This window comes from Camponotus vicinus, unplaced genomic scaffold, assembly GCF_025532165.1.
Source record: "Camponotus vicinus isolate PSW18456_S1 unplaced genomic scaffold, iyCamVici1.0 SCAF_13, whole genome shotgun sequence".
Classification (NCBI taxonomy): Eukaryota; Metazoa; Arthropoda; class Insecta; order Hymenoptera; family Formicidae; genus Camponotus; species Camponotus vicinus.
Window position 1 is genome coordinate 10,994,421 of NW_028141949.1, and position 23,468 is coordinate 11,017,888.

Sequence of the window (23,468 nt, forward strand, 5' to 3'; positions counted from 1 at the left end):
CGATCACGCAACAGAAACGTGAGAGCTGCGCAGTAGCGACAGGGAATCGAAATATCTGCGCAGTTACGTCCAGTGGGACGAGTGACTGGAAAACTACCCAGCGGAGCTCAACCTGGGGATCCGGTCAGCAACCACAAGCAGTGGTTATCAACTTGGGGATCCGATTGAAGGAAGGACAGCCCGAGGAACACTTTCCTTGCTTATTGGAGGGTTAAATTAGCTGGCGACCAGTGTGATAAGGTAGGAACCTCATTTGCTCAAAATTTTAACTAATTCTCTCCATCGTCCGATCACAAGCTAACACTAAGAGAGAGTGTCTAGCTAAGATTACCAAACGATTTTCAGAAATATTTAAAATTGATTGCAGGTAAGTTAATGATAACTTTTTAATATATCTAGACGTAAATTCGTAAGATCTATAATTTGAGAGGTTATATCAATCGCAGCATGTTTAATAATGTAATCTATAGAAGTAGAAATTATAATCATTATAAAATATTCGTTATGAGTATACATTTATAAAATAATTTGATAGGTTATTAGTCACAGCACATGTTTAATTATTGTGTTGTGTTAAAATTACAGATTTTAATCATTATAACATATATTAATTAGAAATCTTGCCTAATATATTAAAATTTTGTAAAATTGTCGGAAATGCAATATAATTTAAAGAAAATGTATGTGTTTGTTTTTAGTTTTTGTTTCAGGTATTTTATAATGTAGGACTAATACACACATTAATAAAATTCGGTAATGTACAAATACATAGTACCTATAAAATAATATTTATTTAAAATTTTCTTGTGAATTTTCGATTAATTTCTAATTAATAGTTATAAGTTTACATAAATTTATACAATTTTAACTAATATACCTATAAATATGCCAAAAATAAAAATTAAAACTAAGAGACATTTCAATCGAAAAATAGACGACAATGTGAAAGCGTTGTTGGCTTTAATTGACCCAGTAAGCAAAATGTTAGCAGGTTGGCAGCAGATTGGCAGCAAATTCGATCAGAATCCTACACCAGGACCGTAGCCATCTGTGTCCGCATTAAGCTTTTGTTTTGGCGACAGAATCTGTAAAACATAACCTGTCAACAAACTGTCGGCAGAAACCGAGCAGGATCTGCGCGATGCAATTTGATGTTAGATTGCCAGCAGAAACCGAGCAGAATCTGCCCATGCAACCTGATGGCAAATTGACAGCAGAAACTGTGCAAGATTTGCGCTTACTTTTATTAATATTATATAAATGCAACAAAATTGATTATTACAAGTGCTAAATAAGAATATTATCGGCAAGTTAATTACAATTTTCTTCTAAAATGACATATATGTCATATGTTATATCGTAATATATGTTAATGTAACATATGTTATATCGTAGTTATATCTCATATAGCGAAGGACTAATTTAATTAAATTAAATTAATAATAAAGTAAATGATAAAAGTAAATGTAACTTGTAAAACTGGAGATGTAATTTATTTAGAATTAAATTCTTGCTTTATGCCTCAAATAATAGGCAGTACATGAATAATTTTCCATTTATCATATTGATTCCAATCAGTTTAATATTCTGAATCTCATCTGCTTGTATCAGATATCAGAAATTAAAGTGATAGAAATTAAAATGATAATTACTATATTTTTAGTCTTTTATTCATATTCGCGACTTTATATATATTTCTGACAGAAATTAGATTACGAGAAGGTACAGCTCACGTAGCGGTAAGTGAAGAAACTATCGAATCATGCAAACTCTGTTTCGTTTCTGCCGTCAATCTGCTATCAGAGATTGTGTGCGCAGATCCTGCTCGATTTTTGTTATCAATTTGCTATCAAATTGCGCCTCACAGATCCTGTTAAATTTCTGCTATCAATTTGCCGTCAGTTATATCTGCAGGCTTTACTCGATTTCTGCCGATAATTTGACATCAAATTTCATTGCGCAGATCCTGCTCGGTTTCTGCCGACAATCTGTTGTCAAATTGCGTCGCACAGATCCTGTTCAATTTCTGCCATCAATCTGCCGTCAGTTATATCAGCAGGTTCTACTCGATATCTGCCGAGAATTTGATATCAAATTTCATTGCGCAGATCCTGCTCGATTTCTGCAACCAATCTGATATCAAACTGTGTTGCGCAGATCTTGCTCAATTTCTGCCACCAATCTGCTATGATAATTTTAAACAAATCCTGTTCAGTTTCTGCTATCAAATTATGTCAGCAGGTTTTGTAACATTTCTGCTGACATTTTGTTATCATTATTTGATATAACAAATTTTTTATACAATCTGCAATCTTACTGTCGACAAAAATTTGTAGCAGAAAGTGACAAAATCTGTTTGAACAGACTTTGCTAACTGGGTGAGTTACAAAACCATACCAACCCAATTAAATCGACCAAAATTACTTGTTCAAACAATAAAGTGATCGGTGGAGATATAAATAACGTGAATATTGATACACGAAGTCCTGGCTTTAAGCCAACCAATGTATCACTAAGTAAAGAGGTTCGCGAAAATGTCGCTGAATTAAATTTTCATGTCAACAATATCGAAGAAAGTTGTCTAAATGATATATCTCTTTTAAATAATTCTATGATATCTTCAAATAGCGTTGATAATGATAGTGATGATGACATAATGAATAGTAATAATGATTTATCCACTTGCGCCAAAAATGAAGATAAAGATACATCATTGCGAAAAAAATTAGCATCATGGGCCTTTGAGGAAAATATTACTCAAAATAGTTTTAAAAAACTTTTAGAAATTCTCCGAAATGAAAATGATTTGATTTCATTACATAATTTACCAAAAGATCCGAGAACAATGTTATTTATTTCAAGCAATCTTACTCCTGTAAAAATGAGCACCGGTTCCTTTTATTACTTTGGAATTGCACAGTCAATTAATATATTAATTAATCAATGTGGTGTATTCCTTCCTAATTGTACATCTTTTGAATTAGTCGTAAATATAGATGGTTTGCCTATTAGTAAAAGTAGTTCAAATTGTTTATGGCCAATATTAGTTCAAATAAAGTCTATTGAAGTTTTGAAAAAATATGTTTTAATGGTAGCCCTGTATCATGGTAATGGTAAACCGAAAAACCCGAATGAATATTTAAAAGAATTTGTACCCGGTAAAAAATTTTTCATGTATATTCATGCAGAATTGAATATAATTGTACAAAACTATATATAATTGTGCAAAAATATGTATAATTATAAATGATAGAGTACAGGACATTATATATATTTATATATAAGTGCAATAACTGTTACATATAATTATACATATATAAGTGCGCATTTTGCATACTTATATATAATGTTCACAATGTTTTATGTATAATTATATATGGATTTCTGTTAGTTTAATATATAATTATATATAAGTCTTGCGTCATATATAAATATATATAAGTAACAAATATAGTTCAGATACAATCATGCATAATTGTATACGATTCTATATAAACGAGAAATTTTGATCGAAATGTATATGTATCTTTTCCTCAATGCACTCATGAACAACGGATAGGTGAAACATTTTGTTTTGTGCTTAATAACTGTGATTGGCATATACTTATATGTATACACATTGCAAAAGATCTAGATACGATAAATAAATAATCATAAAATTATCTCACTGTTGATATAAATAAATGTAAAATAAATTTTCTTCTAATATTATGCTTTCTATAACCGTTTCGCTATTGCTTTCAGGTATTGTCACGTTCTGGTAACTTCGATTAGTTGGTTCCGTGAGACAGGATCTTCCAACAGTTTTACGAGTTCGACAGAACGTTTTAGTTGTGGGTTCTTCTTACGGTTAAGGGGCTAAAACCCCAGGATAATTAACTGCTTTGAGTTGGATTTTCTTCGCTGATGATGATTAAAGAAGTATACTCTTGTTTAAAATTTGAATTCTTTATTCTGAACTGATTTGATCTAGCGTTTTACAGTGCGAGTAAGAATCTGAGTGAGTCTAAGTCTAGAGTGAATCTACGAGAATGTCCCCTCTTCCGTTGTTGGAAGTGTTTTTATACACTTTTGAAATTGAATGGTAGGGGTAATTTATGACAGAGTTTTAAGAACAAATTCCTTGGCTTATTCTATGAAATGGATTTTTGCGAACTTCTTGGGTGGTCTTTAAGAGAAAGTTTTCTAGGAATACGCATTAACTGATTCTCTGAATGCATTGCTTGCAAGGTCGTGTCCTACATACATTATAGTAGTTATAATAAATTACGATAAATGACCTTTTTCAAAGATTTACAATAATTGATTATTTAGAATATTGGTCATTTATCATGATTTTTACATAAATAGATTCTCCTTAATCTTTTAGACATATTTTACATTATTTTATATAGTTTGTATAATAAAAGGAGTTCATATTTAAAAGGATTTCCTTATATCGGTCCTTGTCTTTCCCAAGTATTACATATAAGTCTATCTCGCTCGTATAGATGATTCATATATGTCTCTCTCTCTCAGATTCACATTTTATTATAGGTGACATATAAGTGTGTCTCTCTTAGTTTCATGTTAGTTTGTACTTGTAGCTTATTGGATGGAAGATAGTGAGAAAAGAAAAAATTCCTGCTGGATCTAGGGGTCGCCGGACGTGACATCTCCCCCGTTGGAGAAATTCGGTCCCGGAATTTAAAATACTATTTCTTATAAGAGATGCTTTTGAATAATGAATAATTTATTAGTTGAAGAAATGCTAGTAATTTTATTAATATAAGATGTGTATGTTATATGAGGAGATCAGAAAAGGGATTGATAATGAGAACAATAATAATAATTGTTAGTTAATATGAATAATGGATTTATTTGATTTTGTATATATATATAGCGCTTCCTATTAAATATAGGAAACAGAGGCATGTTAATTTTTGGATTTTTTAATTTTTCTTTTTAACCATTCTATAGTAAATGTAATATATCTTATATATTAAAAATTTTCTTTTCCCCTTTTGTATTTTATTTCTAAAGGAATGAGAGAGAGATATAATAATTGTATACTTATTACTAAAAAATTTGTAAAGCAAAAGTTAAAACGAAAACTCGTTATTCCTAAATTACGATTATTTAGTTCGTATAAATGCTTGAATTACGATACAATTTGCCAATGTGAAACGCAAATACATTAGTGGAGTTGGTGTTGACATATATTTTTACGCATATGTGAAGGATATTGAATTATATAATATTCAGCGCAATATTATTTATTAAAAATTCTATAAGTATTGCTTCCTCATATATATATATTTTATATTACGCTTATAAGCTGGAGTGTTCATATTTATTTAAATGTAGTTATATCGTAGTTACAATGTAAAAAGAGAGTGTATAGTATATATATATATACAGGGTGACCCATTTTAACTTAGGCAGCCAAATAACTCGAAAAATAAGCACACTACGAAAAAATGTTTAGAATCAAAATTTTGTCATTTCGAGGGGGACGTACAATGACGTTAAAATGAGCCCCCCCACCCCTCCCCCTGGGCGGTGAGGGGGGGCAAGTTTGAAATCTTAAATGGGAACCCCTATTTTTTATTGCATATTCGGAATCTTTGGCTAAAAACACATACAATTTGTCTGAAACATTTTTCTCGATTCATGATAGATGGCGCTGTAATCGACGAAATTCAATTTCTTCGATTTCTCTTACTGAGAACCCATGCTTACGATTCTGCAATAAATTAACAATAAAAATACCACGTTTTCATTGTTAATACTCGAAATTAGTCTTAAAACAAACTTCTCATTATTTTTTATTACTCATTAATTACTTCTCAAGAAACTGCTTTTAGCGTAACCCAGGAACAACGTCGTGGACGTAGCAGTTTTCTGTTCCCTTCGGGGTGCTTGATTAACGTGAGTCCCCTCGCCTCTCACAATTCGGGGTGCTTGAACGTGTGGTAACCCAGCCAGTGAAGGCAAGGTCGTGTGGTGATCCAGCCAGTGAAGGCAAGGTCGTGTGGTGACCCAACCAGTTAAGGCAAGGTCAAGTAGTGACCCAGCCAGTGAAGGCAAGGTCGTGTGGTGACCCAACCAGTTAAGGCAAGGTCAAGTAGTGACCCAGCCAGTGAAGGCAAGGTCGTGTGGTGACCCAACCAGTTAAGGCAAGATTGCATTGTTATCAGCTCTCTCCGCATGGAGGAGATGCTCAAAGTGTGCACCATTATTTTCTAAGGATAACAGTAATCGACAGCGAAAGTTACGTTGTACATTTTCTAGCATTAAAGGAGTTATAGCTTCACAAGCTCTTCTTATTCTTTCCATCATATTCAATCTTGTCGTTGGAGCTTTACTATACACTGCATCTTTAACGTATCCCCATAAAAAGAAATCAAGGGGGTTCAAATCCGGTGATCTCGGAGGCCACAGAACTGGTCCACCCCGCCCTATCCACCGATTTGGGAACCTTTGATTCAAAAACATCCGTACAATACGAGCATAATGAGCAGGAGCACCATCTTGTTGATACCATAAATTTAGTCTAACTGCAAGGGGAACATTCTCTAGGTATGCTGGCAAATCATTTTCGAGGAATTCTAAATACATTGGACTATTAATTGGACGTTCAAAAAAATGAGGTCCAATGACTTGGCCATTGCAAATGCCTACCCATACATATAAACTCCAACGATGTTGATTAAGCACCTCACGATACCAATGTGGATTTTCTGGTGACCAATAGTGGCAATTATGCCTATTGAGACTACCATTGCTGATGAATGTTGCTTCATCACTGAAACAAACATTACTAAAAAAATCTGGATTCTGATCTAACATCTCAAGAGCCCATCTACAAAATTGTACTCTGAGTACGTAGTCGGCCTCACTTAATTCCTGTACCAGAGTAATATGATACGGATGGTAATTGACTGATCGTAACAATCTATGTGCCGTAGTTTGAGGGATTCCCAGTTCTCGTTCTATTTGACGGGTACTAATATGGGGATTTTGATGAACCATAGCCAAAACTGCGAGCAATCTAGGGTCATTATTATTATGAAGTCTATTCCTTCGCCTTTCGCGATGAAGTGGATTATTACGAGATCTCCTTTCAATGTTTATAATTTGTTGATCAGTAGGATGGCGGCGATTTGGGAATCGCTCCGCATAAGTACGGGCAGTAAGTCTGTAATTTCTACCACATTCGCCAAAGGTTATAAGAATATCGACTACTTCTGTAGGCGTATAATTTGCCATTTTACCAGAATTTTATCAGAGTACAAATGTTAAAAAAATACATAAACACTTGTGACTTTGGCACTAAATGGACAAAATTTTGGAGGGATACTTAGAGGAACTCCATCAGATGGAAAGTCCAAAATGTCTCGGTACTTTGGACCATTCAAGTTGCCTAAAGGGCAGGTTACGCTAAAAGCAGTTTCTTGAGAAGTAATTAATGAGTAATAAAAAATAATGAGAAGTTTGTTTTAAGACTAATTTCGAGTATTAACAATGAAAACGTGGTATTTTTATTGTTAATTTATTGCAGAATCGTAAGCATGGGTTCTCAGTAAGAGAAATCGAAGAAATTGAATTTCGTCGATTACAGCGCCATCTATCATGAATCGAGAAAAATGTTTCAGACAAATTGTATGTGTTTTTAGCCAAAGATTCCGAATATGCAATAAAAAATAGGGGTTCCCATTTAAGATTTCAAACTTGCCCCCCCTCACCGCCCAGGGGGAGGGGCGGGGGGCTCATTTTAACGTCATTGTACGTCCCCCTCGAAATGACAAAATTTTGATTCTAAACATTTTTTCGTAGTGTGCTTATTTTTCGAGTTATTTGGCTGCCTAAGTTAAAATGGGTCACCCTGTATATATATATATATATATATATATATATATATATATATATACAGGGTGACCCATTTTAACTTAGGCAGCCAAATAACTCGAAAAATAAGCAAGATAGAGAAAAATGTTTTAGACAAAAGTTGTATGGTTTCGAGGGGGCCATAAGATGGTATCATTGGTTTGACCTTGAAGAGTCATTTGAAGGTCACGTGAAGGTCACTTCAATTTTTTTAAATGGAATACCCTATATATTTTTGTACATTCTTGTAGCTTATTTCGAGAGCTTTCCAAAACACTATAATTAAGTACCTTTCCGTTAAGTACTTTTTGAGTTATGATGCTTGAAATAATTTCTTAATTTTACATAAACCGTAAAATATCTTGTAAAATATTCATTTTTCGATTATCTTACCTTAATACTTTTATGTACAAAATAATGAGAGGAATCAATTGGTGTAAAGAAAACACATAGTTGTTTTTAAGAAAAAATATGGAATTGTTAATTGCAAATTACATATTTTTTCTTCGAAACAACTATGTGTTTTCTTTACACCAATTGATTCCTCTCATTATTTTGTACATAAAACTATTAAGGTAAGGTAATCGAAAAATGAATATTTTACAAGATATTTTACGGTTTATGTAAAATTAAGAAATTATTTCAAGCCTCATAACTCAAAAAGTACTTAACGAAAATGTACTTAATTATAGTGTTTTGGAAAGCTCTCGAGATGAGCTACAAGAATGTACAAAAATATATAGGATGTTCCATTTAAAAAAATTGAAGTGACCTTCACGTGACCTTCAAATGACTCTTCAAGGTCAAACCAATGATACCATCTTATGGCCCCCTCGAAACCATACAACTTTTGTCTAAAACATTTTTCTCTATCTTGCTTATTTTTCGAGTTATTTGGCTGCCTAAGTTAAAATGGGTCACCCTGTATATATATATATATATATATATATATAATATGTGTATAATATGTAGAATATATAATAATAAGACATGTAAAGAGTATAAAATATATAGTGTATGAAATCATATATATAGTTGAATACATATATAGTTACGGGAAAATTGTTACGTCGCACAAAATTTGTGTTACTAAATGATTTACGCGATGGATATTGTCCATGATATGTTGTCTGCAATGAAAACAATCGATGGCTCTGCGAGTACGAAGTAATAAATTATAGCATCGCCCGCAGTGTAATGTTGTATTTTGAAAGTGTCGGGAAATTATATGTAAGTGTCGCCACACTGGTGATACTTGTCGTTCGCAAAAGATATGTTCGGCTGTAGCATAACTATCGCAATAAATTGTGGTTGCACTCACTTGAATATACCACGCGGATTGACAAATGAAATGATACGCTTGTGCCGCGTCTGGATTTAAATAATCTCGATAATATACAGGAGGTCGCACACTTTGCAAGGGCGTTACAGGGGGTGAACCTTGGGGAATCGGCGCGGTTATTCCTATGGTCCTATGCTGGTGTGTCCTCGGAACTTGCGATTCGGGCACGGATGCTGTTGAGGGGGTTGATGCTGCCGGCGGTGATGGAAATTGCGAAGTAGATATGCGGATTGACCCACTTACTGTTGCCGTTGATATTGGATCACTCGTTGTAATGGTCGTTGTCATTGTCGGCGTGCCAAAGGTATCGTAGGATGATGTGATCCGCGCATTGTTATCTTGTAGACTCGTTCTCTGTCGCTCGTATGCCACGAGATCGTCTAGTATTTCCCTGATATCGTCTGTCGCAGGCACGGGACAAGGAGTTGGCCTTGGATGATCGTAGATAGGTTCCCTTTGCATAGGTGGTTGCTCGGATCTACTATAAACTTCAGGATCCGTCGGCTCGGTAGTGACTGAGTCTGAATTTATGAGGAAGATCTTAATTACAAGATATATTAAAGATATTCCATCATAAATACCTTCTGCCATGTCCATTGAGACTTGTATGAATCGTACAAGTCTTTGCCGGGATTGATATTCACCCATGTGAAATGCTTTTGATTCTTATTGTTGTCTGTCAGAACTACTTTCATACACACTGGTCGTATTTGACTGAACGCGGAGCGGTTCTTTGCTAATATTTATAGGGTGCATATCTCTTTGTCCTAGATTCCTCATGGGTGAGTTATTCTCTTGTCTTTTGCTTAGCTGTTCTATGACCTTGACGTGCACGTGCACCAAGGACTTAGCAGGAAAAAATAAGCGATAGTGAAGAGAGTACTAAGAAGTCCGGTAACATAAAATAAAGTATAATGAACAGTAGTTCTCCATTGCTGCGTTTTTCTATTTTTTATTTGTTCAGCTTTCCTAATGATGTCATCGAATGTAGCTTCTATTTGGCTATTATTCAATTGCCATAATTCATGTGCAGCTTCTTTCAATTCGACATTATATTTTTCATATGTAGGTTGATATAAATTTAATATGCTGAGATTGCTGATAGGCGCATAATATTGCGAGACTTTTGTTTCGTGTACAGATGGATGAGTTATAGCAGTGGTCCTCGTATTAATTTTACAGCCACGTTGTATTGTAATGATTCCAGAATTACTGATCATGACTTGCTTCACATAATTCGGACATTCTATTGATATAGTCTCTTCCATCGGGGTCGAATAAATCCAAGTTCCGGTGGTTGTAAGAGTTTTCCAATAAATACTTTTTAATTCTTTCATTATTATTTTACAATAATTTGGTTTTATTCGGTGGTTTAAAAGAAGTTCTACGTTGCAATTAGGTGTTTCTCGCAATTTATTTAAAGGGAAGGTCGTTGGGCAGATAAAAGTTGCATCATGTGCGATGCATTCTTCTAGCTCTCTTCCTTGAAATAGATAAAAATTATCAGCGTTTTCATTCAGCCCGATATATTCTACGTTAGGTTCAATGATAGCGAATTTTGTTGCATTGAATTCTTGTTTTACTGGTAATGGTATCGGTCTGTATAAAGTATATTTTCCTGATGTAAGCAATGGTATGTGTAAAATATAAATTAAACGATTGTGAGCATAGGCGACTTGTAAATGTGATATTTTTATTAATTTGTTTATTTCTCCTTCGTTAATTGAAATAGGAAATTCTGCGTATGGTATTTGTTCTCTTATGAGTTTGAAATTTTGAATTAAATGTTGTGGGGATATCATTCTTGGATATATCAGTCCTTGCTTTTCAAAAAGGATGCCATCTATTAAAATATTTAGATCTATTTCGTGTTCTATTAAAGCATGGTCAATACTTTCGATTATTTCCTCGAATTGCCAGTGGATATTGTTTCGAATAAGTTGTTCTTTTATTTTGCTGATATTATCCCTTACATGCTGACTAAGATTAGATAATCTCATTTGTATCTTCGAAGTAGCTTCGTATAGTTCTCCGAAATGAATTCGCGTTGCAGATGTTTGATTAATCAACAATGAAGCAAGGTCATTGGTTTTATTTTCTACATGCTGTATGGCAGAGTTGATATGATAAGCGTCTTCGGTTGTCATTGTCCTAAATAATACTTTACTGATTTGTTCAATAAATTCAAAAGGTGCTCTTTTTATTCGATGGTCTCCGATAAGCGAATGTGGTTTTGATATTGAACGATTTTATGTAATTTCGCAAGTAATAGGACGAGTTGTTTTTGGGCTACGCATATTTCTGAAATGTTATCACATTGTTGTATGGTTAATTCTATTTTCTTCTGAATTTTTCCTAAGATGCCAAAAATATCAGTTATATCTATATAAGTAATTATTTTCCAATAGATTTTAATCGTGCGTAATTCACCGATGGTTTCGTAGAATATCTCAGGGTTATCTCTTAACGGCGTTATAGTGTATTCGTTCTTGGTCATCCCGGGTCTGTAATTTGAGCAGGTTTTGTACGATTTATGTGTGTTATTTTCGTCTTATTTTGCGCAATTAAAATTTTTATATTATTATTGTCTAATAATTCTATGATTTCGTATGGTCCGGTATACTCGTCGTCAAACTTGTGTTTCTTAGTCATTTTTAATAAATAAACAAAGTCACCGATTTTGTAATCTTGTATTTTTAATTTCTTATCGTAATAGTGTTTATACCGATCTTTCGCGTTTATAAGATTTGAAACGGCTAATTTTCTTAATTTTGTTAGTTTGTCAACGAGTTCGGTTACATAATCGTTGTATGTTTCTAAAGAATCGTTCGGTTCTAATTGCGAAGGTAAACGAACTATTCTACCATATACTAATTCGAAAGGAGTAAATTTTGTTCCTTCGTGTACGCTAGTATTATATGAAAACATGGCATGCTCGAGCCAATTGTCCCAGTCGCATTCATTTGTAATATAATGTTTTAAATATTCGGTTAATACATGATGACTTCTTTCTAAAGAACCATTGGATTGAGGATGGAAAGCCGTTGTACGATATTGTTTTATTTTAAAATATTTTGCAAATCTTTTCATTACAATACTAGTGAAGTTTGTCCCTTGATCTGTTAGGATTGCTTTAGGACTTCCAAATTGACATATGAATCGTCGGGTAAATGCCTTTGCGGTCTCTTCTGAATTTGCTTGGATTAGCGGTACTGCAACTGAATATTTTGTTAAATGAATATTTGGTCTTGTATTGTCAGTATATATTTGTTACCAGAATTTGTCACAGGTAATGGTCCAAAAATATCCATAGAAACTTTGTCAAATGCATCAAGCGGTGTATCAGTGATAACCATAGGCTGTTTTGTTTTTATTCGAACTAATTTTTTCTTTTGGCAATTACTGCATGTACGAATAAAATTTTCGATTTGTGCTTTCATATTATCCCAATAATATTTATGACGTATGCGTGTCATGGTTTTAGTTATACCTTTATGTCCTCCTATATTTGATTCATGATATTCGCGAATAATTTGTAGTCTATCTTCGTGCTTGGGTATGCATACTCGTCCTTGACATATGGTTATCTGTAGATTAGTTCTCAGAAATGCAAGGCGTATCATATTGCGGATTTTAAACCAGGATATATTTATATTACTTTTGTTTTCAGATATATTAGCATGTAGTATGTTGAATTGTCTCATTTCATTTTTCAGTTCTTTGAATCCTCGCATTATGATTTCTTCAGATATTTCTTGTTTTAATTCTTCTTTAATAATTATGCCGAAAGTTCTTTTATTAGGTTTGCCTGCGGTAAATACATGTCCTAGAGTACCCTTAAAATTTTCAGGTATTTGACAGATATTTCTACACATCAATTCTTTTCCAATTTCATCTACTGGATTGCCTTTTGTGTCTATAAAATATATTATATGATCTTTCTTCATTCAAATATGATCGCGTGTATATAAAATATTAGTGGGAATTTTTCTTTCTTTTTCAATTCTCGGCACTTGCAAAAATGAACTACTCCTTTTCATTAGTTTTTTAGTTTGTTTTTTAGGAGATTTAGGTTTTATGTTTGTTTGTTTTTTCCGTTTTCTATTAGTAAGGGGAGTTTTTATTTTTGTTTTACTTTTAGTCATTTCTATTAATTTGGGATTTATTCCATGAAAGGGTGAAGAAGCAGTTTCAGTGCTGCTTCCAACTGAGGTACTTTCAGGTTTTTTCTGTTCACGATATTTTAAAGGACTGTAATTTATTTTAAAGGACTGTAATTTATTTCATAATCCATTTTTTCTTCTTGATCTATTTTCATAGCTTCCATCTCTTCCTTTTTTAATGGAATATCCTTTTCTATGATTTGAATTGTATCTACGTTATCAGGGATTTTTTGCGATGTTTGCATATTTTCTAGGTTTTGCGGTATTCTCACAGAACCATAAGGTACGTGAATTTGTGCTTCCACGTTAATATTAGTTTCAGTTTTAAAACTATCGTCAGATAAATCTACTTCCATCGGCTTGTGTTCCTTATTATGTAATTCTATATGCTGATAATTTTGTTCGCTTTCGAAATCTTCATTTACTACCTTCTTATGTAGATGTTCGACAGGGGATGCTATTTCTATAGGCGATGTTCCAGGTGTGGTATCGAGATTAACGCATTCTTCGGTTGATGAATTTGATTTTTCGATGTTTTTATGCATTTTCCTTCGATTTTTTCGTTTTACGCGTCGCCCTTGACCAGATGAGCTGCTTTCATGTTTTCTCTTTTGTTTTTTGAAATTTATTTCAGAATTATCGTCGCTATCAATATCGGTGTCATAATAATAAGATATGGTACTGCTATCACTGTCTGACAATGCTTCATGCAACTCGACACGCTCTTCCTTGTCCGAATCATTGTAAGTTGGTAAATCATCAGTTCTTATCTTTTTATATGGTGCCGGGTTACCAGATCCGTCGCTATCCGTCGTTAACTGTCTTTTGGAAATAGGATGTGACGTTTTCATCTTCTTATGATCTTTTTCCGCTGACGTATCACTAGATGTGGAGAATGCGCGTTTAGCATGTGGTGGATATATATTTTTTATATCCTCGATAGGATTTCGAGATAAAGCATCTGCATTTTTATTTTTCTTTCCAGGTTTATATTTTATTTCATACTCGTATTCCGCGAGTTTTAATCGCCATCTCATTAATCGCGATGTAGGATCTGATACTGAGTTTAACCATTCTAAAGGTTTATGGTCCATAATAAGTGTAAATTTACGACCATAAATGTAAGGACGAAAATGTTTGACTGCATACACAAGAGCCAATAATTCTCTTTCGGTAGGTGAATATCTAGTTTCGGCGTTATTTAATACTCGAGATGCGTAAGCTATAGGGAGATCAGATCCTATTTTTCCTTGACTCAAAATTGCTCCGATTGCATATCCGGATGCATCTGTTGTTATAATAAACGGCTCATTAAAATTTGGATATTGTAATATGGGTTCTGAACACAAAACTTCTCGCAGTTTATCAAAAGCCTCTTGTTGTTCTTCCTTCCATTCAAGCGTATTTGATTGTTTGGTTAAATTTGATAATGGCTTGGCTATTTTAGAAAAGTTTTCTATAAATCTTCGGTAATATCCGGCAAGTCCAAGAAATTGCTTAATATTTTTCCTGGTTTTTGGTGTTGGAAAATTTTTTACGGCCATTATTTTTTTTGGATCTGGTCGTACTCCATTTTCGGTTATTATATGTCCAAGATATGCTACTTCTCTTTTCAAAAATTCACATTTATCTGGTTGTAGGAATAGATTTGCTTCTGATAGACGTTTCATTAACCGTTGAAATTTTATTTCATGCTCCTCAAGCGATCGTGCGTATATCACAATGTCGTCTAAATAAACAAATAATTCAATTCCCTGCAATCCCGTTAGTACTTGATCCATTAATCTTTGGAACGTAGCAGGAGCATTCTTTAATCCGAATGGCATGCGATTATATTCAAAATGCCCGTAAGGCGTCGAAAAAGCTGTTTTATGTTTGTCATCTTTATCCATTAAAATTTGATGAAATCCAGATGCTAAATCAAATATTGAAAAATATTTTGCACTTCCCAATTGATCGAGTATATCTACAATATTTGGTAATGGATATGCATCACCGATTGTTTTTTCATTTAAGGCACGAAAATCTATGACTAAGCGCCATTTTTTATTGCCTAACGAATCATCTTTCTTTGGAACAATCCACAAAGGAGAATTATAAGGTGAACTTGATGGTTCTATAACACCTTTTTCTAACATTTCCCCAATCTGTCGTTGTATTTCTTCATGCACTTGAGGATATCGATACTGTTTGACATTAATTGGACGGTCATCGTTAGTAAATATATGGTGTTTTAACACGTTAGTCGCTCCTAAAGCTTCTCCTGGTAAATGGAATCTTTCCGCATTTTTCGTTACCAAATTAATGACATTTATCCTTTCTTCTTCGTTTAAATGATCGAGACGTAGTAACTGCAATACCTTATTGACTCGTGATTCTAAGTTCCTTGACTCAGATTCGTTGATTTTATTTATTTCATTGTTATTCTTTGTTTCTTCAAACGGATATAATTTTACTGTAGGGATCGCTAACTTTATATCCTCATCTGATGAATTTATAGCATATAGGTATGCAATTCCATGATGATTGGATACGACGGCGTTACCTAGGTACACCTGCGGTCCTGCATTTAATTTCGGAAAATATCCGCTTTTTATTTCGGGATTAGCTACTCGTATGAAAATTTGTTTTCGTGTTCGCGCTGGAATCATGATAGTTTCATCATTATGAAAATAATATGGGATTCCGTTTACAACTAGACTAGCCCTCGAGTAGTCGATAGTTGCTCGTTGATTTTTGAAGAATTCTGTGCTCAGGATTCCGTTCTGTTGAATCGGAAAGTCGTCTGGAACTACATGAAATAACGTGTCGGTGCCGAAAATGCGTATTTTAACTACGCCTAACGTGCGAGTTCGACCTTTTGTTATTCCGCTTAATTCAAATACGACTTTATTATCAATAAGCACATTCTCATGAAGAGAATTCTTCTTTATCAAATTTATATCAGAACCAGTATCTATTATAAAATTAGCACGTTCCTCTATCAAATCTTTGCTGGGTAGAATGACGGAAGGTGGTTTACCGATTTTGTTACACGCGAGGTTTATTCTTGCGCTTCTTCGTGAGTTTGTTCGGGAGTCACTAGGCGCACTCGCGGGTGTTCGTTCAGCGCTGCGCCATTTCGCTGCACCCGCTCCCTGTTTCCCTGACTTTCTCTGATTCGAGTTTCTTGATTGTTGGATCGGGTTAATTGATTTCGTGGATCGTTAATTATATTGTCTTTTCCTGCATTGTTCAATGCTATGTCCTGATATTTTACAATAACGACATACTAAATTAAAATTTCTGGAAGTTGTGTGATTTTGTCGATTTACTTGATTATAATTCATATTTCGATTCATGTTGTTTATCGGGGTGTTTCGATAATTTAGGCCTCTTAATTGAAGGGTTCTGCATTCTGCACGTGTATGTCCCGGATTTTTACATAATGTACAAACTTTAGGTTGCCACTGGACATGAGTTACTTGAGCCAGTGGATTAATGGTGCTACACGAATAAGCATTGTGTCCATATCCCAGACAATTATTACAGCGTATTGATTGCATAAGTCCCTCAGTAATTTTCATTCGTTGTGCATGTTCATTATATTCAGCTTCGACTTTTATGGCTGATTCAATAGCGTGATTTAAACTGACAGGATCACGCGGATAAAGTCTAGTATATATGTCAGTTTTCAATCCTGTTAAGAAATTTTTGATGGCATTAGCTTCTGCAGAATTAGTAAATTGGATCGCTTGATTTGGATTTTCGGTCTGATAACAGGATTTCAATTGTTGTAATATCATTGATACGCGGCTACCATAATCCACCGCAGATTCATCTGGATGCTGTGTCACTTTAGAAAGCTCTCCGTGTAATTGTGATGAAGAATAAACGGGTGCAAATCTAGTTTTTATGACAGTTAATAAGGATTCTATATCGTTATATTCTCCGCTCAAAGCCACTCTTAAAGCAGGTCCTACTAATTTGTTTTTAATCATTTGTACCAAACCATATTCTGCTCCGGGAGAGACCATATTTTTTGCATGTAAACAGCTATTAGCGAATTGTGATACTGGCATATTTTTTCCATCGAATGGGAGAATTGTCTCGGCTGCATCGCGCAAGCTTACATATGGTACAGTATTATTAGGTCTACGATTAGCGCTCGTATCGTCGGCTATGCTCATGTTTCCTATTTGTCTAGTCAACGCATCTACTTCTCCAGTATGAGACATATTTGTAAAATATTCTTAATAAATATCGCACGAAAGAAATTAAAATATGATGCTCGTAGCACTTACATATAGCACGCAGTGAAGAAAAGTATGAGAATACGCAAATCCATGCAGACTTGATTCCTTGTTTGCAGTCTTATCCCCGCTGTCGTGTTCCTTCTGGACAAGGTATTCCTCTTCTCTTGGAGTGTAGACAGGATCCAGGCCTCAGTCCGGTTTATTTGAAGGAATCAGCGTATCCCACCGCTGCCACCAAATTTTTGTTGTCACGTTCTGGTAACTTCGATTAGTTGGTTCCGTGAGATAGGATCTTCCAACAGTTTTACGAGTTCGACAGAACGTTTTAGTTGTGGGTTCTTCTTACGGTTAAGGGGGTAAAACCCCAGGATAATTAACTGCTTTGAGTTGGATTTTCTTCGCTGATGATGATTAAAGAAGTATACTCTTGTTTAAAATTTGAATTCTTTATTCTGAACTGACTTGATCTAGCGTTTTACAGTGCGAGTAAGAATCTGAGTGAGTCTAAGTCTAGAGTGAATCTACGAGAATGTCCCCTCTTCCGTTGTTGGAAGTGTTTTTATACACTTTTGAAATTGAGTGGTACGGGTAATTTATGACAGAGTTTTAAGAACAAATTCCTTGGCTTATTCTATGAAATGGATTTTTGCGAACTTCTTGGGTGGTCTTTAAGAGAAAGTTTTCTAGGAATACGCATTAACTGATTCTCTGAATGCATTGCTTGCAAGGTCGTGTCTTACATACATTATAGTAGTTATAATAAATTACGATAAATGACCTTTTTCAAAGATTTACAATAATTGATTATTTAGAATATTGGTCATTTATCATGATTTTTACATAAATAGATTCTCCTTAATCTTTTAGACATATTTTACATTATTTTATATAGTTTGTATAATAAAAGGAGTTCATATTTAAAAGGATTTCCTTATATCGGTCCTTGTCTTTCCCAAGTATTACATATAAGTCTATCTCGCTCGTATAGATGATTCATATATGTTCTCTCTCTCTCAGATTCACATTTTATTATAGGTGACATATAAGTGTGTCTCTCTTAGTTTCATGTTAGTTTGTACTTGTAGCTTATTGGATGGAAGATAGTGAGAAAAGAAAAAATTCCTGCTGGATCTAGGGGTCGCCGGACGTGACAGTATATAAATATATATATACCGACTGTCATTATTCGATCGCGGCGCGACGTCGGCTCAAGCAAGGTTAGCCGACTTTTGCCCGATACCGACTCTCGGATCAACGTTGGCGATATCATGGCAACCGACTGTCACTATCCGATCGCCGCGCGACATCGGCCCAAGCGAGGTTAGCCGACTCTTGCCAGATGCTGACTCACGGGTCAACGTTGGCAATACCGCGACAACTGGTGTCCGACATTGACGTGGCATTAATAAAAAAATTATATTCGTATATTTATTTCGAAATTTTATTACTTTCTTAAAACTGAATTTGTTTCTTAATGATAAATTTGGTTCTTAAAATAATTTATGGAAAATTATATATTTGCGCTAGTTATGACATATGTAGATAATATATAACACTTAAATTAATTGAAGAAGTAGTCTACCACGTAAGGCAGTTGGCTCACGATCCAGAGGTCCCGAGTTCGAGTCCCACCAAGGTAAGTGTGTTTTTCAAATACGAGAAAACATTTAATCCATTACAAAAGACGTTAATTTTCAAATAGAATCATCATATAGGCTGCATCTTAAAAAACAAACGTAGTTAAAAAAAGTAATAAAATTTCGAAATAAATATACGAATATAATTATTTTTTATGTCGGGTGAATGTCGGAAATCAATGTCAGCCCGATACTGGCAAGTAACATTGGACCGATGTTGATGACCAGTGTCGGATTAACACAGGCACGTAACATATTGTACTGTATCTAGTTAAATGTAAGACAATAAAAATGCGATGTAACACTTAGTAAATAATTTGTAACAAGCACGCAACAATAAAAAACAATAAAACCTATATTTGTTACTTTCATTATAAAAATATACCTTTATATAATAATATACAAATATATATATATATTCATATCCATTTATACATATCTGTTTTTATATGGACAAAGTTGATATATAAGTTTGTATAACTAGATATAATCAGTTTTGTCTAATTATATATGAAAAATTTTTTACCGGGTAAATGAAGCAATTTACTTGATTACGATTGGAATTTTTATCAGCAATCAAAAATATGATTTTAAAATAAAAGTTATAATATGTGATACGCCCGATAAATCTTATATTTTGAATATAAAAAACCATACCGGTTATTATAGCTACACTAAATGCAAGGTGGAAGGTTGTTTGGTTAATAATGTATTGTGCTTTCCACAGACAAATATTATAAAGAGAACAGATGTTGAATTTAGACAACAACATGATGAAGATTATCACAAAGGGATAACCATTTTAACGAATTTGCCTCATTTTCATATGATTAAAGATGTTATACTAGATTACATGCATCTTATTTGTTTGGGGGTTGTTAAGAGTAGTCACTTTAAGTTGCGCGCGCGTTTATACTACACAACGATAGGCGCGCGAGTATCGATATCACGATCTCTCTCTCTCTCTCTCTCTCTCTCTCTCTCTCTCTCTCTCTCTCTCTCTCTCTCTAGCCAGGGCACGGCGCAGATTAAGCGATAAGAGTTCTGGAGGATAATTTGTATTAATTGAAAATATATATATTGCTAATCTCAGAGAAACTACGTGAGTACACCTTCATTTTGTGCTCCATACACAACAGGGGTGATGAAAAGATTGATTACGCATAAAAAATATGGTTAGGTATTGGGTAAACAACCATATAAGCTTTCATATAGACAAGTAGAATCGATTTCAAGTAAAAATCAAACTTAAATTAATATATTCTTATTGAATTTCCACGTAAAGGTAGATCGCTTGAAGAATGTCCTCGTTTCAAGGCAACAGAATTTAAACTCATGATATTATATACAGGACCTGTAATTTTCAAACAAATTCTTTCAAAAAATAATTATTATCATTTCTTGACATTACACGTTGCTACTATAATAATGTGTAGTAACGAATTCTGCAAAAGAATAGACATGGTGAATTATGCAAAAAATCTAATGAAATGTTTTGTTAAAACAAGTATCGATATTTATGGTCAAAATTTTGCTTCTTATAACGTACATAATTTGTTACACATACATGAGGATGTCATACGATTTGGCAATTTAAATGAATTTTCAGCTTTCCCGTTCGAGAATTATATGATACAATTAAAAAAAATGATAAGAAAAAAAGAAAAACCACTTGAACAAATAATACATCGTGTTTCCGAATATAATAATATTCCAAGATTAGAAAATCAATCTGAAAATAATATTGTCGGCAAAGAACACTATAACGGACCCTTATTACCAAATTGTTTAGGTCAATATAAAGAATTAAAATTAAAATCCTGTACTTTTAAATTAAACACTGCTGATTGTTATGCACAAATGTTTGATAATGACATTGTTAAAATATGCAATATAACATACTGTAATAATATTATTTGTATTATTGGGCAAACCTTTCTTGGGAAAAAATCATTTTTTATGAAACCTTGTGATTTTGCAATTCTAGGTATTTATACTGTAAGCCTTCACAAACTTACTTAGTTGTTTAAAAATATATTCATTATTAGAAATTAAATGCAAATTAATGTTGTTGCCATATAAAGATAATAATGCAGTAATTTTTCCTTTGTTACATATGTAAATAAAATTTTAATATTTTTCATACTTTTTGTAATAAGTTCCCTCAAAAAACAATAAATTTTAACTTATCATTTAATTATTAAAATTTTGTATCTGTTATTCGTGTCTCATTAAGTTCTACCCATTTCTGGTAAACGCTATGTAACGATGACGGTAACGATTTAATGGTTGCTGTCACCGTTACCAGAAATGTTGCTAAGGTATTAACACACTTCGAAGTGTTAAATAATGTTTTATTATTAACTCGATTGTAAGCTTAAGACGAGATTTTAATTTATTATCTATTTCTAAATCTTTAATTTCATTGACTCTGATGTTGCAGTCTTTATCTAAATAATTGGCAGTTTTTATGTATAAATCTTCGTACACTTTGCATTCTTTCCATCCAATATTAAATAATTTTATGAAATAAAATACGTCATTTTAAAAAACAGTCTTTATTTTTGAGTATCTTGATTCCATTATATATTGTACTTTGAATTTGTCTTCATCAATCACAAATTGATTTTAAAGTTTTAGATTATTTCCTTTTTTTTCCTTTGAAAGATTTTTTGATCTTTCTTTGAAAGATCTTTAATGCCAATTATTTTTATACATGATTTAAGTTTCATTGTATAAACGCCGTATGATTGATGCAACCTATCTTGTAAGCATTCTTTCAGTTTCATATTGTCAATTTCGTTATTTATTTTTATTACTATTTCATCATCTCAAATATACTTTTAACATTTTTAATATTAATTTTTAATTGTGTTTAATTTTTGATTGTACTTCTTGTTTTGTTGCATTATTATTTTATTTTTTATTATTTAGTTTAATATTATTAACAGAATATTTACGTATTTTTTTATCGTTATGATATTTATGTTTTCTATGTTACTTACTACATTGCCATAAAAATTTTATTGCTTGACAGATTGCTTTGAATATTTATTAAAGTAATAATTTCATCCATTTTTAGGTTTTGAGTATGCAACTCTTAAATCGTATATGGACTTTTTACGTATCTTCGTATCATCAACGATAATGTGTACCCCGATAACCAAATGTTGGCATTGTGCTCGTAGAATGCACGCACACATACAATAGCATGTTATCACTGTGACATCCAGATGCAGCAGCATCTGGTAAGTATATTGACATGTGATGCTTAACAGGTAATGCAGGTAGCGTGCAAGCACCTTGCATGCCAAAATGTCGGTATCGTGCAGACATAAATTTTTACAAATGATACAATTTATGCTTTTAATATATATTTAATTTTTTTTTACAGAAATATAATGTAAATAAAACATCTAGACTTGGTCAAAATGTTTTTTATTCATACCCGGTAAAAAACTTTTCATGTATATTCATGCAGAATTGAATATAATTGTACAAAACTATATATAATTGTGCAAAAATATGTATAATTATAAATGATAGAGTACAGGACATTATATGTATATTTATATATAAGTGCAATAACTGTTACGTATAATTATATATAAGTGCGGATTTTGCATACTTATATATAATGTTCACAATGTTTTATGTATAATTATATATGGATTTCTGTTAGTTCAATATATAATTATATATAAGTCTTGCGTCATATATAAATATATATAAGTAACAAATATAGTTCAGATACAATCATGCATAATTGTATACGATTCTATATAAACGAGAAATTTTGATCGAAATGTATATGTATCTTTTCCTCAATGCACTCATGAACAACGGATAGGTGAAACATTTTGTTTTGTGCTTAATAACTGTGATTGGGACATACTTATATGTATACACATTGCAAAAGATCTAGATACGATGTCAATAAATAAATAATCATAAAATTATCTCACTGTTGATATAAATAAATGTAAAATAAATTTTCTTCTAATATTATGCTTTCTACAACCGTTTCGCTGTTGCTTTCAGGTATATATATATATATATATATATACAGGGTGTCCCGAAACTAACGCTTGATATTTTAAAGGCAGATTCTCTGGCCAATTTATAAACGATTTTTCCTCAGCGAAAATGTCGAGGGAGATCATTATTTTTTGCACATTCCCAATTTTTGTCATCATGTATCTTTCTAACTATGCCTTAAATT